General features: G+C 39.4%; 1 protein-coding gene across 2 annotated transcripts in view; it reads left to right on the forward strand.

Moving 5' to 3' along the window:
* LOC127434181 (receptor activity-modifying protein 3-like) overlaps positions 1-18,221 on the forward strand; it is a 33,438-nt gene that overhangs the window by 1,998 nt on the left and 13,219 nt on the right. The window contains exon 2 of one of the 2 annotated variants that reach the window (XM_051686733.1): positions 5,382-5,495. The exons of the other annotated variant lie outside the window; for it this stretch is intronic. The gene's annotated coding sequence lies outside the window, so the exon portion shown is untranslated. The remainder of the gene's footprint in view (positions 1-5,381; positions 5,496-18,221) is intronic. 2 annotated transcript variants of the gene reach the window in all.

The raw sequence follows: 18,221 nt of genomic DNA on the forward strand, positions 1-18,221 counted from the left end.
GATAAATGTATCATTATGATTTACCAGGGTTGAAGTATTGAATTTGTTGTATTTGACAAGGCAACCTCATCAGGGGCGGACTGGCTATTGGGAAAACCAGGACTTTTCCCGAAGGGCCGGCCTCGAAATGGGGCCGAATGGGCTGCGATAAGGTGAAATGGGCCACCGCGCTATGCAGAACGGGCCACAAAACGGCGCCGCGATATGCCGGAGGGGGCAGCGATATTCAGAAAAGCACAGCGACTCATTTTGTTTATGGAAGCTACATGCCATTTTCTTTAAGATTGAGAACTTTAAGCTGAGATCTGTGTTCATATGAAACATAACACATGCATTAAATTCACTCTTTAGGACTGGTACTGATAGCAATAATGCAGAACTGGGACACGCATCATTCACGCATCATTCACATATGCCCCTTGTACTGTATGTTTATTTCTTCTTTTTTGTTTTGTGCTAATTTGATAATACCTTCAGCAGCCTTTAAGACCGTAATGTCGTACTCTAAACTTAGTTTAACACTTTAATCCATTCCGCAAAATTTCACAGATTTTCCAAACAAACTCGACACAAAAAAATGCCCAAAAAGTCAGACTGTGTCTGGGCCGAGACTAATGTAAACACTCTGATTCATCATTGCATTCATGTGCAAAATGCACTGGTCTCTGATCAGTTACAATGCTCAAAGTTGCAAAAACATATGATTAAAGTACACCTAAATTCCTTCCTTTTCTGCATATCGCGGCGCCTTTTTGCGGCCCTCTTCAGCCAGTTGCGGCACGTTCTGCATAATGCGGCAGCCCATTTCAGCTTATCGACGCCCGTTTCGCAGCCGGCCCACCGGGAAAAGTCCCGGTTCTCCCTATGGCCAGTCTGCCCCTGCGTAGCATGTCATCACCGGTGCCTGCTATGCACAATTCCTTTAGTGAATCAGGTGCTAAAACAACCACAGACAGCACGTGCAAATAACTGATGCTTTTACCACCCGTGATTCGTTATTAGTGAATTCATCCGTCAGTGTTTCTTTGGAAAAATCCATTTTAATATCAGTATATTCTTAATCTGAAAGACATCTGTGACAGTTTACAGAGAGAGCTGAAGTTATGAACCTTCCTCTGAATAAAATCATTTGACTATGGAAGGACATCGGAAATAAAGTGACAGTTCATTATGTGTTTCAGAGAATGATTGAGCGTATTAATCACGAGTTAACTGTGCATGTATTGAGGACACAAGAGCAGGTGACGAGTCGAGCGTTAGAAAGATTTATTCATAGATCAGAGACATCGCTGAAGGCCAGAGACACTGATGAAGAGTGACATCAGTGCTGGTGTGTTTGTGTTGATGAATCAGATGTGACTCATGAAACCTTCTGGAGCTTTTGATTCAGTCAGCACTCTGAACTACGGTGTCCTGCAGGGAATTCTCTGGATTTAAACCAGAAAACACTTTGATGAGCAATGCAGGTGTGATTTCAGTCTGTCTTCAGGCCGCTGAGTTGATTTCACACGGACACTTTCACATGAATAGAAGATCGTTCCTCCACAAGGGCACCTGAAGGTCCCGTTAAGAGAATAAGATTAAAGCTGGACGCAGGAAATTGATTCTGGCACGAGATGAGATTGTCCACCAGAAGAGAGATTGAACACAGAATGGGAAGATATTTGTGAAAGAAGCCCATTTCAGCTGCAGTAAATGGAAACTGTGGTGAATTCAGCTGTTAGTTTGGAGGAATCTCACACTTTATCATACTGAATGTCTCAAAGGAGAAAATACATGGTGTTACATCATGTGCATTAATCAGTAATTCAATGCACAAACAACATTAAATATTCCAACAGTTAGTTCTGGTCTATGCTTCACTTTATCGCTCCGCTTGTCTGGAACTATTTTCATTAGTGCAGAGCAAACAAATAAAATATCTGGCCATATATCTTAATGCACAGTAAATATAGGATTTCTAAGGTAATTAAGGCTCATTGTCCTCGTCGGAGGAACGATTTCGCGATATATCGCTCACATGTTTAAAATGGCATATCGGATGAAACTAGAGACTCTACTCTTTTGACTCAAACAGGTTTCAGTGTAAAAATGTAATGAGGTTTCTTACCAGATGTAGTTTTGTTAGAGTTACTCCCAAAGACAAACTCCGCTGAGATCAGCGCCATGTTGTTTTGTCACATGACTCTGTGCGTCTAAAGTTTAACCCTTTACTGACAGCACAGAGTCTCCTGAACTGAGATCAGTCAGTTTAAATTAAATTAAATTATGAATAGTGTATAGCGAAGACAAAACACAATGGATGCGCCTGAGGACGTGGGGTCACACAAGATTAAAGGAGAAAATATTTTTAAATATAATCAGATGGTGTTATTTCATTCTGCAATCATAAGGTCTAATTGCAGAAATAATATTAGCTGATAGTTATATATTGAATGAAGGTGACTACACAATTAGGGTGACAACTAGGGATGTCCTGATACTGATACTGGTATCAGAATCGGGTCCGATATCACGCTCATGTACTTGTGCTCATGCTCATAAAAATGCTCTGATACCAAAAACTGATACCATCTGACGTATGAATGTCACTGTGTAAACATTTAACCCACAAATTAAAATCACTTTATGTCTCAGTGAGATTATTTAACCACAAATGCTGCAATTTAATGAGGTAAATAGATAGTTTGCATGTGCTGTGCACATCAAATGTGAGCGCTTGTGAATGTGTGAAGCTGTTGTGCTGACATCATACACGGAAAACACCATCATGAGCATCACACATGACAGCAAGCAGTTTAATTCACTTTGTAGTGAGAGGCAGACTACATATTCATTTAATTAAATAGCAGCCATTTGCGATTTAATAATCACTTTGAGTCACGTAGAGACCAGCTTTTCCGGATTGAGAAACGACTGTCACCAAAATAAAAGCTTAATTTAAATGGAAAAACAGTATGACAGAAATAGATCACTACTGTGTAGTTATGTCATATTCTTTGTAATACTACTACTACTAATAAATCTATAGTAACGGTATAATATTTAAGCAATATCTCACATGTGATGCGCTGTTATGCAGCACTTTATTTGAACAAAAATATATTGTATTTTGGATTATGCCCTGAGGTTCTGCATAAAAACACTTGATTTGTTACAAATAATACAGTATTATGTTGAAAATTAATTGTTATATATTCATTTGATTAAAGTTAATGAATTCATTTATTTAAACACCATTTTGATGATAAAATTGAAATAAACAGCTGATATGAAATTCAGAAAAAACAGGTATAGGTATGGGCGATAGGCGGAAGGAGGAAAAGGAAGTATCGTACTCGTACTCATTCTCAAAAAACGAAATGTGCCAGGACGTCCCTTGTCCCTAAAATGTGATGAAGCATTCTGTGATGGTACAGAGGAACTCGGGAAAATGTAGCTTGTTACTGGAAAAGCGACACTTATGAAAACAATTGTTGTTAAGCGTCATTAAGTTAGTTTAGTTAAACCAAATTCCCTTTCAAGGCAAGTCAGTCCACTTTTTGGCCATCTTTGGAACACTCCTGAGCAGATATTTTCTATGTAAACAAGCACCATGAAAGTGCAACTACTATCTACTTGAATGGGGAAAGACCAAAAATCTCCAGAACAGTCGGTCAAGATTACGATCAAAGAACATACACTCCGTGACCACTTTATTAGGAACACCTGTACATCTATTTATTCATGCGCTTATCTAATCAGCCAATCATGTGGCATCCCTGCAGTGCATAAAATCATGCAGATATGGGTCAGGAGCTTCAGTGAATGTTCACATCAACCATCAGAATGGGGAAAAAACATCCAGTGAGCAGCAGTTCTGCGGACGGAAACGCCTTGTTGATGAGAAAGATCAACAGAGAATGACCAGACTGGTCCGAGCTGACGGAAAGTCTACGGTAACTCAGATAACCTCTCTGTACAATTGTGATAAGAAGAATATCATCTCTGAATGCACAACATGTCGAACCTTGAGGCGGATGGGCTGCAACAGCAGAAGAACACTTCGGGTTTCACTTCTGTCAGCTAAGAACAGAAAACGGAAGCTGTACTGCAGTTAAATCTGATAACACTGGGATCATAAATTGTGCTTCTTTACCTCAGATCACACAAAAAGGCTGGTTTAGCTAATGCACATGCACGGTCTCGAGCTGACTGACAGGCGATGTCTGTATCTAAAAGGTGATTGGCTCTTTTACCTATAAGGCGGGACTTCCTTTCTAACTACGCCATATTGGTCGTTCAAACTTCTCCCATTCATTTTGATACCAGTGCTGCATCTCAGGCTGAATAGTCTCTGGTTATACTCCCCAACATTAAACTTCACAATTGTGAGTGTGATATTGATTAATTAATTCAACAACATCAGGTTCTTCTAAACCAATGATTTAGGGGGCAACACAATTTGTAGGCACAGAAATATCCTACTGTAAAGTATAAAAAGGACTGAAACTTGTGGAAGCAGGAATTAATCGAGATTTCTAGCTGCTGCGCTACTGTACTTTACACCTTAAACTTGATATTGCAGGACTGCTGATGTTGTTGCTCCTGTACGATCAATTGTTTGTGTTTTTTGCTTTGGATAAAAACATCTGTTAAATGAATAAATGTAAATGTAATGGGACAACACAGCAATGAGGAGAAGATCTATCCATGAAATGAACGAGATTCTGTTGTGAAGTATAAATGAGAGTCGTGCTGTCTGTATCTCAGTTCAGAGCAGAATTCACTGTGAATGAAGTTAAACGTCTGAATAACACAAGTGAGTCAGTCTGTCACAGAGGAATCAAATCACATCCATGTAATCTTCATATCACACACAGACAGCTTCTGTCGTTCTGTGTCAAAGTGTTTTCTATCATGTTTTCTGAATGTAGTGTTCTCACTTTGACATTTCAACTTTGACCTTTTGACCCTGCTGTGCCCTTGGTTTTGAACATTGTGGTTTGTGTGGACCAGACACACATGAGACACACGTGAAATCTGTGTGTTCGTCTTCAGTGTCTCAACAACATCCTGCCATTGTTTCCTCGTCGAAAAGAGGATGAAAGATCACTGGATATTTTAGTCTCTCCACTGAGAGCCGTTTATAACATGACGGTGACAGAAAAATACTGCTGACAGTCGCAGGACTTCATAAAAGATGCATTGCATAAATATTATGCATAGATATGCAAGTTTTAAAGGGGTCATGACATTGAAGGGGTGGATTTACCCCTGTCTCTTCAGCCTATTGATGAGTTGAATACATTTTCTAGTAATTGTTATAATCAAAAGGTAATCAAAGTGTTTTTAGCCATGTGCATTTATTCCGGGTTATATTATAATTTTGAATGTTACAGGTCATGTGTGTATTTGACCTCTGAGGTGTGACTGAGGGTCTGACCCATGTCAGGAATGCAGTTAACAGTGCTTTCTCATTTAGCCCGGCTCCCAGAGAACAGATATACATACATGTGAGTTGTAACTATTTCATTGATCACTTATTCAGTTTAAGTAAGAGTTTTATTGTGTTTAATTTTTCACAAATACATTCTTAGCATTCATCACAAAAAGTATATTTCTGCCTAACTTTGCATTGTTGCATTTGGACATACTGTCCTATCGTCATGTTTGTTCCAAGCTGGATAAGGCCTGTGTCCCAGTGAGGTTCTCATCCTTGGGAGAAGGGTTAGGTAGTGTTCTGTCTAATGATGTCATTGCAGGGATTGTTTGTAGTTTTGAGAATCAAATGACTAAGTCAGAGGAACTGGACGCCAGTGTATCTAAAGAGAAGACTTACCTCAGACCCATTTCTGCTTACCAACTTGACTGAGTGTATATATGAGTAAATATAATCTTTGAATGATTGCATTCACGTAGTTAAACAGAACGTCATGTTTGTACGATTTCTAGAATAATCTGTACTGTTCACCTATCCAATCTCCGTACTCTTAAGAGATGATGTCGATTTATTAGCATATGCCTATAATTAGGGCCCGAGCACCGATTGTACACATGTGTAACAATACCTACAAGAAAGGTATTGGACCCATGCCCTAAACTCAACAGGAAGTCAACCATTGTGATTTTTCTCTTCAATTTTTGCTCAGTTTTGCCATTTCCAGGCCTCGTACTTTAACAAACTCCTCCTAGAGATTTCATCATATCAAATCTAAAGGCCATGGCGATGCTAAATTGCGAAGTTTTTGAGTTTCCTTTGAACGGTGCGTCCGTGGCTTCCTGACAAATTCAATGTTTCGCCATGACCAAACATAAAATGTCCAATCTGCTCCAAACTTTACGTTTTATAAGAGTCCCGGCCTGAATACATCTACATTCCAATATTCAGTTATAGTCATTGTGCCACCTACTGGCAACAGCAAATGACATGTTTTACACTTTGATACACTCTTAACAACATTTAAGTGCTAAAAAATAAAAATAAACATTTGAGTGACATTCCCCTGGCACAGCAGCCCCAGTGTGCACCAGGGTGCGAGGGCCCGTTCATCGCTGCTTGCAGCTTTAATTACTGACGTTTCTGTAATCTAATTTAGTTCGAGGTTAGATCCTCGACTCATTTTCTCTTTCTGTCTTTTGCCTTTGTAAATATGGAGAACATTGTCTTCAGTAAACACATGTTTGATTGAAGCTTAAACTCTGAGACCTGGTCATCATTGTTCATACTGGTCACTTTATTGGATATAATTGTATTTCCTTACAACATACAATTTTTTTAATAATTTTATTATCTTCCCTGAGGTCCACTTATAATGTCAGTAAAGTTTATTTTGCACCAAAACAGTCATAATTTAGTAATATATGATCATTTTCCACCCTGTCTCTGGCCCTCTGTCTGAAACTCTCGGTTTTAAGCTCTCTGGCCCTTTAAGACTTCAGTGTAAACGCCCACTGTTCTGATTGGCTAACATCGTGCAGTCCCTCAAATACAGCCATATTTGAAACTCAATTAGCATTAGGTTAATCCTAACCCATTTCAGGGTTAACACATAACGCATACCCAACACATTTCATCTGAATGTATCAAAATGTTCACTCAAACACAGCAACTATCAAACAGTCATGACATTTGAAACATTTGTGAATGAAACGGTTTACTCACGGGTCCGGTAGTGTTTAACTGCCCCATCCTTCAATAACAGATCCTTTGCAAAGCTTGAATCATATTGTGACTGGTTCACAAGCAATTCTCACTGATATCAGCCGGAAACACATTAAATCCACGCGGAAATGTTCTGAATACGCAAACATAATTCAGTCTACAGCAGAGACGCTAGTCTTCACATCTCGCATCATCCGTGTTTGTTTCCACACAGAACGGCATGTGTTTCGCCCAGTGGCAGCAGCAGAATGAGATGCGTTTTAAAAAGTTGCACTTGTACCACTCTTAAAACACGGCACACATCGCCAGAAACGATTTAAAAATGATCAAAGACGTCCATCTAGTGCATGCTTACAAAAGACCAACAATTACAGATGGCACAGATGGGTGCAAAAACGGTCCAGGACGCCTTCAAAACAGCACAACAGCAAGATGAAACAGTATGGAGGTCTCCTTTTCAGAGTTCTAACTTGACATTGCATCTTTTTAAAGTGGCGCAAAATGCATGCTAATGGTCATCTAGTGCATGTTTATGTAGAAAAACATTTAAATCCAGATATGCAAGTCACCTTTGGTGTAGATGAATCTCCCATGACAGGCCCTCTCTCCTCTTCACCTGTGACTGAATGTGAGCACCAGTGGGCGGGGCCAACGGTGCAACGATGAAAAATAGGCGTTGATGTCTTGCTGAAGGTTTTGCTGATGTATTGTGCATTGTAACGTCACAAAACACACACATTTCAAATGGCTCGTTTCTGGAGCCTGGTTTAAATGCTTTTTTTCTATTAAGGAAGAAGTTTTGAGTTCTGAAACTTACAGTATGTTTTTTTTTATAGTGCAATGACCTCTGATATGTCAGAAGATCAAGGAAAATTGTATTCCTCATGTTATGACCCTTTTAATAGAACATAAAAAAACTGCTTTGAACAAGTTAGTTAGAGAAACTTGATGTTTTAACAAGTGCATCACTGGTGCCTGGTTAGCTCAGTGATTACTGACGCTGACTATCACACCTGGAGTCACGAGTTTGAATCCAGGGTGTGCTGAGTGACTCCAGCCAGGTCTCCTAAGCAACCAAATTGGCCCGGTTGCTAGGGAGGGTAGAGTCACATGGGGTAACCTCCTCGTGGTCGTGATTAGTGGTTCTCGCTCTCAATGGGGCGTGTGGTAAGTTGTGCGTGGATCGTGGAGAGTAGCATGAGTCTCCACATGCTGTGAGTCTCCGCAGTGTCATGCACAACGAGTCACGTGATAAGATGCACGGATTGACGGTCTCAGAAGCGGAGGCAACTGAGACTCGTCCTCCGCCACCCGGATTGAGGTGAGTAACCGCACCACCACAAGGTCCTGCTAAGCAGTGGGAATTGGGTATTCCAAAATTGGGGAGAAAAGAAAAGAAAAAAAAAATAATAAAACTAGCGCATCACTGATAAATAATTGATGAATTTAAGTTAAATGTTCACTGTCATTAATTTGAAGAGACTGTCGTTTGTCATCTGCTGTTGTTTTTTAAATAATCTGTTTCTCTGCTGTTAGTGTGTGAGAGTGTGTGTGTGTATGTGTGAGTGTCTGTGTGTGTGTGTGTGTGTGTGTTTAATGGAAGTGTAGGAGGAATATTCTGCCACAAATGTTGTCATAAAGCTGCAGATGTCAAGGTTTCTGTAAGTGTTTCTTTGAAAAGAACATTTTCACTCATTATTTTTGGTTTTTTTCAGAATTGAAGCCACTGTTATATATTCTGTACTGAAATGTAGAGGTTTTAAAGGTAAAGGAGCAACAACAGCTGTTTCACTTTTAGGAGTCAGTAAGTGTGTTTACATGTACGCTCATAACTACTAAAAATCAGCTTATTCAAAAACATCTGACAATGCAAGAAAACGTGAAAGATTTGAAATCATCAGTTTATTCTCTGCTTTTAAAGTCAAAGTGCTGTTCTATAGACATTATTTCCCACTGAAAACTCATATCATTTGACCACTGGAAATGTACCCTTTAAATGAAATTCAAATGCATGTTTTTTTTTGTTTTTTTTTGCAATTAAAATTTTTTGATTGATTCATATATACACAACAAAGAAAAACCCAACACATATACAACGAATCAACATTTCACATTCAAACCCCACTAATATCCCTCCCCATTCACCAACCCCACCCTGACCCCAACGAACACCCCTGTGGTCACACATAATAACACACACACACACACACATACACACACACACACACACACACACACACACACACACACACACACACACACACACACACATACACACACACACACAAAAAAGGGAAAAAAGAAAATATAATAAACATACATAATTAAACTAAACTACTCTCTCCACATCCCCCCCCCCCCCCCCCCCGAGAGTCCCCTAAAAACGCTAAATAATTGCCCCATTTCTTAACAAATAAGTCCCAAAACCCCAGCCTTCTACTTGCCACCTCCTTGAAAGCTGCCACCATCTCCATTTCCACACACCACTACGAAAATGAGGGCGCTCCATCCGACTTCCATCCCCGTTAAATAATTTACCTGCCAGTCATGAGACTGGTCAGAACCCAATTCTTTATGTGATTATCCCCCAAATGTATTTTAATAACATTTACTTTCCCAATCATCGATAATTTTAATGAAGCCCACCTGCCCACATTGCTCGAAAACCTTTTTATTAAAGGGTCAAAATTAACACTAACTAAATCACACAAATTTTGCTGGGAATAAAATCCCCAAATACTTAATGCCCTGTTTGGGCCACTGGAAGGCGTCCGTCTGGAAAGCCGTTACTGGACAGTACGCTGTCAGAGCCAAAGCTTCGGATTTAGACCAATTGACTTTGTATCCTGAGAATAATTCTGTGGAGGCAAGGCATAGATCTAGTGGGGTCGGAGATGAAAAATAAAATATCATCTGCATAAAGCAAGAGTTTATGCGCCACACCTCCCACCATCACCCCTGGAAAATCATCCTCCTTTCTTATCGCAGCTGCTAATGGTTCCAGGGCAAGACAGAACAATAATGGGGAAAGAGTAAAATCCCCTATCCAGAGTAAAATAATCTGAGATTAATCCATTTGTTTGTACCGCCACTACCAGGTGTCTATAAAGTAACTTAATCCAACCAATAAAAGTTTTCCCGAACCCGTATATTTCCAAAATCTTAAAAAGATAATCTCATTCCACCATATCAAACGCCTTTTCGGCGTCAAGTGAGATGGCAGCAACCGGAGTCTGATCATTCGCTACTGACCACATGATATTGATGAGATACCTGATGTTCAAATCAAATCCCTTTATTGTCACTCAACCATATACACAAGTGCAACAGTGGGTGAAAGTCTTGGGTGCAGTTCCGAGCAACATGTCAACATCATGACAGTGATGAGACATATACCAATTTACAATAAACATCAGATTTACACAACACAATTTACATATCTAATATACACATAATTACACACAACACAATATACAAATAATAATAAACAATGTACAGTATACAATACACACAATATAGAATACACATTATACAATAAAAATAGAATATATAAAATATACAGTAGTTTGTATTGTACTGTATTGACATTCAGGCTGTCGGTTGATAGTCAGTTGCCAGTGTGTTGTTAAGAGAGATATAATTACGACAGTCCAGTGTGAGATAATAAGATTAATAAGTGCAGTGCTAATGTATATTGATTGTGAGAGATCAAGAGTTCAAAAGTCTGATTGCTTGGGGGATAATGATAATATTATCAGAAGAGCTGTGGCCCCGAATAAACCCCACCTGATCTATATGGATAAGTGATGTCATAACTTTACTTAATTGATTAGCCAACATTTTTGACAATATTTTTACATCTAGCTGGATCAGGGAAACTGGACGGTAACTTTTACACTCGCTTGGATCTTTGTCCTTTTTAAGAATCAGACTGATCCGGGCTTGTGTCATGGTTGGCGGAAGCTTTCCATTCTTTAATGATTCTGTATAAACTTCTAACAAGAGTGGAGCCAGTTCTGTAGCATAAGATCTAAAAAATTCAGCAGCAAAACCATCAGGCCCCGGAGCCTTACCAGTAGGTAGGGACTTAATTACCTCGTCAATCTCCTCCAAGTTTATCTCAGAATCAAGAGAGTTTTTTGCTCTGTTGTCAGTTTAGGGAGTTTTAATTGTTCCATAAAGTTTCTAATATCTTCATCAGTAGACGAAGACGTGGAACTACAGAGATCAAGATAGAATTCTTTAAAAGCATTATTAATATCAATGGCTGAAGTAAAAATTTCACCACCAGCAGATTTCACTGAGGGAATGGTAGAAAAAGACTCTCTCTGCTTTATATATCTAGCCAAAAGTTTCCCTGCTTTGTCCCCCGACTCAAAGTATGACTGTCTTGCCCTGAATAACCAAAACTCCACTTTCCGTGACAAAATAGTATTATATCTGTATTTCAATCGAGTCAGTTCTCTGAGGCCATCAGATGACATACAGCGCTTCAGCTCTGTCTCTGCACTTTTAATATTTCCTTCCAACTCCACAAGTTCTCGTGCTTTGGATATTTTAATAAATGAGGCATACTGTATGATCCGGCCCCTAAGAACCGCCTTAAGTGCCTCCCAAGCCACGCCCACAGAGGATACTGAGGTCCAGTTGGTCTCCATATAGACACTGATTTCAGCTTTTAACATTTGTTGGAATTCAGGATTTTGCAAAAGGCCAACTATATGATTTCTTTTTCTCTATATGTGGCATCACCTCTAAACTCACCAGGGCGTGATCTGAGACCAAGATATTTCCAATTGAGCAATCAGCAACAGATGAAATGAGGGACTTAGATATAAAAAAAATCTATTCTAGAATAAATCTTATGGACTGATGAAAGAAATGTATAGTCCCTACCAGATGGGTTTAAAAGTCTCCAAATATCTGTAAGACCAAGATTTTTACACATCCTGTGAAGCGTCAGTGTTGCTCTAGGGGGCTTACACACTTTTGCTTCACTATGATCAAGAACTGAGTCCATCAAAAGATTAAAGTCTCCTCCCAATATTATATCATGAGGGGTGCCAGCGGCTTGCAACATCCCTTCAAGATCTATAAAAAAGCCCTGATCATCAGCGTTAGGTGCGTAAATATTAGCCAAAATCAACCTTTGCCCCTGAATTTCTGCTAAAACAATAATGAATCTTCCTAATTTATCATTAATCTGTTTTAGACATTTGAATTGTAGATGTTCATTAATCAATATAATGACTCCCCTGCTCTTACTTGAGCCAACACTAAAGAAAACATGTCCACCCCATATCTTCCCAAATTTTTCAGCTCCCTGCGGGGAGAGATGTGTTTCTTGAAGAAACACTATATCATATTTCTTACGTTTAAGAAAATAAATAACCTTCCTTCTTTTTATGGGGTGCCCCAACCCATTCACATTCCACATAGAGAGATAATCCACTCATATTAACATTTGACATTTTGACATATTAGAAAAAATAGATTGTGTGTCAAAAACAAAATTATAAAGACCACATTCCAACATTAGTGCAACAATCAAACCCCGAACTTCCCCCAGAACCAAACAAACAGAAAAAAGAAAAATGTGCGAATTAACCCCGTGCACGACAGCGCCAGCCGGTGTCCATCCCTCCAAACTCAAACAGTTCATGGACAGCTACGAGAGACCCCGCGACAACTTTGCCATCGGATTACTCAAATCAGGTGTTTCTATACAAATTTTGTGAGTCAGAATTACACAGCAAAAAATAATCTATAAAACAAACTCCAGCCAATAAGTGGAATAACCACAAAAAATTTGTAGATTCATCCACATAACTGTTCTGAAGGAGTGTTCCTCCACAAAACAAGCTCCAGTTGCTAGCGGAACCAGCACAAAAAATAAATAAATCACTTCAGTGTCCTGCAAGAGATATTGCACAACGAACTCCACGCCACAGGAGGCATGAGCATCAAAAACGTGCAGATTCAACCACAAACTGTCCCGAAGAAATGATATTACACAAAACAATCTCCAGCCGCTAGGTGGAACCAGCACAAAAGGAAACGAAAAAGGCGCCCAACTTCCTCGGACAGTCAAGTGTGTGTTCAGTGAGTTAGGCTCACTAGGTGAAAATCACCAAATGGCTAACTCACTCCATTGTCTTTATGAAGGACAATGCTTGCTGTGGGCATGTAAATTATCTGCGGCCATCCTTACCATCTATTCTCAATTTGGCTTGGAACATCAGTGCAAAAGTGACCTTCCGTTGATGTTAGAGTTTCTTGCATTCCTTGAATCGATCACGTTTCTCTCTTGTCGAATTCACAAAGTCTGGGAACAAGAAAATACTGTGGTTCTTCTAAGAAAGCTTTCCTTTACTCCTCGTCTCGTGTAACACGAGATCTTTATCGGATGATCTCAGAAATTTGGCAAGAATTGATCGAGGCCTGTCTCCCTCAGCGGATCTCCGAGCCGGGACCCTGTGAGCTTGCTCGATTTTCAGCTTATGGCCTGTTATGTCGAGCAGACTCGGAAAGAGCCCGTCTAGGAATTTCACCATATCGCGACCTTCCTCATGCTCAGGAATTCCAACAATTCGGACATATGATTCTCCAAATCCTTAAGTTTTTTCGCATTCCATATCTACCTTGGTCGCTAGTGGATTAGCAGCTAATTCCCTCTCCGATGACTCCAAATAATCGATCCGTTTCTCGATATACGACACTCTTGTAACCATCTCAGTGAATTTCATCTCCATGGCAGAGATCGGTTGACGCATTACAGCAAGATCCTCCAAGTCTGCAACGACCTTTGTCAGCATCACAGTCATGTTCAACAGTTGACTCTGAATCTCTTCCACCGCACCAGCCGAATTGAGTCCCGGGATTTCGGCTTGTTGTTCAGAAGCTTCAGCTTGAGCACGTAAGTGCCTTTTAATGTCTCCAGAGCCAGAGGATTTTGAATTCTTTGACATATTGTCTTCCTAGAACAGTTAAGAATCGGTGTATCAAATCTCACCAGTTTATGACACAAATAGTAATAAAACTAGCAAAGTGCTCAGAGCTCGCTGTTCACACGTCCGCTCCTCACATGGTGCCACGCGACTCTCTCTCAAGTGCATGTTTAATTAAGGGGCCGCTTACACGACAACATTTTAAACTAAAAACAGAAAACTTTTTATGTGTTTTGGCTGTTTGTTTACACGACAACAGCGTTTTGGGGCCTGAAAACGCAAACTTTTGAAAACGGGTTTCAAAGTGCAAGTTTTTGAAAACGATGCCGTTATCGTCTCCGTGTAAACATACAAAAACGCGAATTTGTGAAAACGATGTCGTCATGCGCATGCATATTACGTGTTATATAAAGAATGATGGATTGATAGGCAATGCATGTAAGATCCAGTGTACACAAGACCTCTCTCTCCGTCAGAAGATTTCCATATATCAGAGTTCTGTCTGATATCTAAAATCAGTCAACATCAACAGCTTATGTTAACTTACTCTTCTACCAGCCCAAGAGTCAGCAGGGGGAATACAGAAGAAGGCAGGAGATGAAGTGATGGTAAAAATGAGTTTATTGAATAATCATGAGAGTTCAGTTTATAGGCATGCACGCGAGTACTTCAAAACTACACGTGAGACATTCAAAACTACAATGGCGGACTACAGGATTGTGTTTGTGCTGCTCAAGATTTTGAGTTTATTGACGATTCTCCAGCAAAGTAATTGTAGTAATAAAGCAACCTCGCCGTCCGTTCCGACAAAATCGCTCGATGCGTTCGCCATCTTCATTGTTTGTATGCACCGCTCTGTGGAAGAATGCTTATGTGCGCAGGCGCGTAGTGTTTCTTTACAAAGTGACATCGACAACTACTGGCCTGGCATGTATAATACAGCATTTTTAGTCGTTTTCGTGGATCCGTATGAACGGGCAACGTTGTCGTCTGTACGCAAAACTTTTCAAAAGTGCAAAGGAAAAACTTTTCCGTTTTTAGTACACCGTTGTCGTGTAAATGTACCGTAAGATCCATCAGTGATTAGGAGGAAACATCCACATTAATTCAATCTAGTTACAACAAAAAGTGAAACAGAGAGAGAGAGAAAGACAGAGAGAGAGAGAGAGAGAGAGAGAGAGAGATTACACTGGGCTCAACACATCTAACCTGCAGTGACTTGAAGAAATGGCAACAGTAAATTGGAATGAGTTCCATTAGAAACAGAATGAACACTTTTTAATTTCACATTAAATTGATGCTTTGATCCCGACTGCCATCAGTGATGTCACACACGTTCATTTGCTGCTGGAGTCATTTAGTGTGTGTGAGGTGTGTTCACAATGATCAGCACATTGTACAGAACACACACGCACACACACACACACACACACACACACACACACAGTAATGTTGTTTTTATCTAATTTAGCAGCGCAGTGGAGTTTAATTGCACTTATATAACTTTGTCTCTTTCTCTTGATTGGTCATAATGGATGGGAGCGGTTGCTATGAGAACACAAATGATGGGCTGTCGGGTTACTTGCAATGGACATTTTTTACGTAAATGTGGATGCGGTGAGAACAAAGTGTAATTACTGAAGTGTTCAGGAGGACAGAGTTAAACGATTCCTCAAACTCTTGACTGATGATGGTCTGTATGTGAAGAACTTGTGATTACAGATGAAGGACGAGAATCAAACAGCAGCAGATGAAGATGAGAGTGTTTGAGTGTTTCTCAAGAGGAGAATGAAAAAGTCAATTCACACACAGACATTCTGACATTATTCAGTGTCATTAACATCTTTACAGGGGCACTCTGTTCCTCATTTTACACAAAGACATTCAGAGTTCTTTTAAAGAATGTGTTTCAAATGAATGTGAGATTATTTGACATGGAGCGGGTCTCATTTGCTTATTAATCATGGCTTACTACTAATAGCACATTTCTATAATGCCATCACTAACTGACAACTATTGCTTTTTATGAATTTGCATCCATCTTCAAAGGGCTATATGATTATGACAAAAATCATAATACTCATTTACATGTGAAAATAATGAGTGGGAAATTTGTGGCATGTTTGCCAGAACTCTCCATTTTTAATCTGTAGGGTTGTAAACTTTCAGGACTTTATAAAACTCTTAAAAATGTACTAAAACAGTGATATTTGAAGACCAAATTCTGTACTCACCTTACTGATGATGCATTCTGTATATACAGACAAGCAGATGAGCTCACAATCTCACAGTCGATTTCCTCCCATAGAAAACCATTAGAAAGAAAACGCTTTACATGCGACTTTGCGTGTTGCGTTCAGATTCCGGGCTCATCTGCTTGCCTGTATATAGAATGCATCATCAATAAGATGCATTCTGAATTTGGTCTTCAAATACCACTGTTTTAGTACATGAAGCCACGTTAAGCGTTTTAGAATGTCCCAAACTTTCTATCATTGAAATACGGTACACTTTTCCCCCCGTGGGGCTCGTGCGTGAGATGCTGCACAGAGGTTAAATAAGTCAACCTAGAGCTTGTTTACATAGGAAAACAATTGAAAAACAGCACGGACAGTTCAATGAGAATGCCCCCTAATACATATACACTACCGGTCAAAAGTTTTGAAACACTGACTCATTCTTTATTATAATTCTTTTCACATTTTAGAATAATAGTAAAGTCATTAAAACTATGGAATAACATAAATGGAACTATGGGAATTATGTTGTGACTAAACAAAATCCAAAATAAATCAAAACTGTGTTATATTTGAGCATCTTCAAAGTAGTCACCCTTTGTCTAGATTTTGCAGACATGAACTCTTGACATTTTCTCAACCAACTTCTTGAGGTATCACCCTGGGATGCTTTTTAAACAGTATTGAAGGAGTTCCCATCTATGTTGGGCACTTATTTACATTTAAGCATACGCCTTCAGATCAAAAGATTTTTAAGATCATGAGAAACATTTCAGTCAAGTGTTTCAAAACTTTTGACCGGTAGTGTATAATAAAAAATGCTTTAATACAACGACCAGGAAGAATCACTTTTAACCATAATTAACCTTAAACCTTTTCCGTTTTTATAGTGCAACAAACCGGCTTTCTATTTAAAATTGGGGTCATCAATATGTTTGTGTTAAAAAGTAATATATATTAGTAATATATATATATATATATATATATATATACAGTCATAGGAAGAAGAAAGTACACCCTCCTTGAATTCTATAGTTTTACGTATCAGGACATAATAAAAATCATCTGGTCCTTAGCAGGTCTTAAAATTCGGTAAATACAACCTCAGATGAACAACAACACATGACATATTACACCGTGTCGTGATTTATTTAACAAAAATAAAGCCAAAATGGAGAATCCATGTGTGAAAAACTAAGTACACCTTATGATTCAATAGCTTGTAGAATGACCTTTAGCAGCAATAACTTCAAGTAATCGTTTTCTGTATGAATTTATCAGTCTCTCACATCGTTGTGGAGGAATTTTGGCCCACTCTTCTTTACAGCGTTGCTTCAGTTCATTGAGGTTTGTGGGCATTTGTTTATGCACAGCTCTCTAAAGGTTCTGCCACAGCATCTCGTGTTGAGGTCTAGACTTTGACTGGGTCATTGCAACACCTTGATTCTTAAATTTTTCAGCCATTCTGCTGTAGATTTGCTGGTGTGCTTGGGATCATTGTCCCAATTTCGGCCAAGCTTTAGCTGTCATACAGATGGCCTCACATTTGACTCCAGAATATTTTGGTATACAGAGGAGTTCATGGTCGACTCAGTGACTGCAAGGTGCCCAGCTCCTGTGGCTGCAAAACAAGCCCAAATCATCACCCCTCCACCACCATGATTGACAGTTGGTATGAGGTGTTTGTGCTGATATGCTGTGTTTGGTTTTCGCCAAACGTGGCGCTGTGCATTATGGCCAAACATCTTCACTTTGGTCCGTCTGTCCAAAGAACATTGTTCCAGAAGTCTTGTGGTTTGTTCAGATGCAACTTTGCAAACCTAATCCATGCTGCCATGTTCTTTTTAGAGAGAAGAGGCTTTCTCCTGGCAACCCTTCCAAACAAACCATACG

The sequence above is a fragment of the Myxocyprinus asiaticus genome, chromosome 44 (assembly GCF_019703515.2).
Source record: "Myxocyprinus asiaticus isolate MX2 ecotype Aquarium Trade chromosome 44, UBuf_Myxa_2, whole genome shotgun sequence".
NCBI lineage: Eukaryota > Metazoa > Chordata > Actinopteri > Cypriniformes > Catostomidae > Myxocyprinus > Myxocyprinus asiaticus.